The sequence below is a fragment of the Chrysochloris asiatica genome, unplaced genomic scaffold (genome assembly GCF_000296735.1).
Source record: "Chrysochloris asiatica unplaced genomic scaffold, ChrAsi1.0 scaffold00294, whole genome shotgun sequence".
In the NCBI taxonomy this organism is placed as follows: domain Eukaryota; kingdom Metazoa; phylum Chordata; class Mammalia; order Afrosoricida; family Chrysochloridae; genus Chrysochloris; species Chrysochloris asiatica.
In genome coordinates, this window is record NW_006408812.1 from 1,824,198 (window position 1) to 1,824,808 (window position 611).

The window sequence follows — 611 nt, forward strand, 5'->3', positions numbered from 1 at the left end:
GGGGGGGACCAAAAAAGACCTGAAAATGTTTTGTTTTGAGAAATAGAGACATAAAAAAAGATTTATTTATCATTGCTGATTTTTATCACTACTATTTCATAAGTCAAATGATGGCTGGTGGTGGTGGAGTGCCAAAGAGTCAGTTCCAACTCACAGTAATCCTGTGTAGGGTTTCTGAGGCTGTAAATCTTTACAGGGACAGAAAGCCTCATCTTTCTCCCAACTGGTAGATTTGAACTACTGGCCTTGTGGTTAGAAGCCCAGTTTGTAATCCACTACATTACCAGGGCTCCCCACATTATATGATATTTAGTTCATAAACAAAAGAATTAAAGAAATCATGGAATAAATATCTTTCACTTCATGAAGATTTCACAACATGACCCATTTACTCTTCCTCCACGTTGGGAGAAATTTCATAATGGACAGACACAGTTTAAAGACTGGCACTGAAGAACTGTCACTTCAGAGGAGCAAAACTCCCATGCTTCCAAAGTTGCTAAACTACTACTATTTGCTAGGTTAATGATTTAATGAGATTAGTCATGTAAAATCCATTCCCACAAGGTCAGCAGTTCGAAACTACCAGCTATTCCGTGGGAAAAGATGAG

At 38.3% G+C, this 611-nt stretch overlaps 1 protein-coding gene across 3 annotated transcripts in view; it reads right to left on the reverse strand.

The window, feature by feature from the left end:
• Positions 1–611, reverse strand: part of BMPR1B (bone morphogenetic protein receptor, type IB) — a 262,703-nt gene that overhangs the window by 7,685 nt on the left and 254,407 nt on the right. The window lies entirely within an intron of this gene.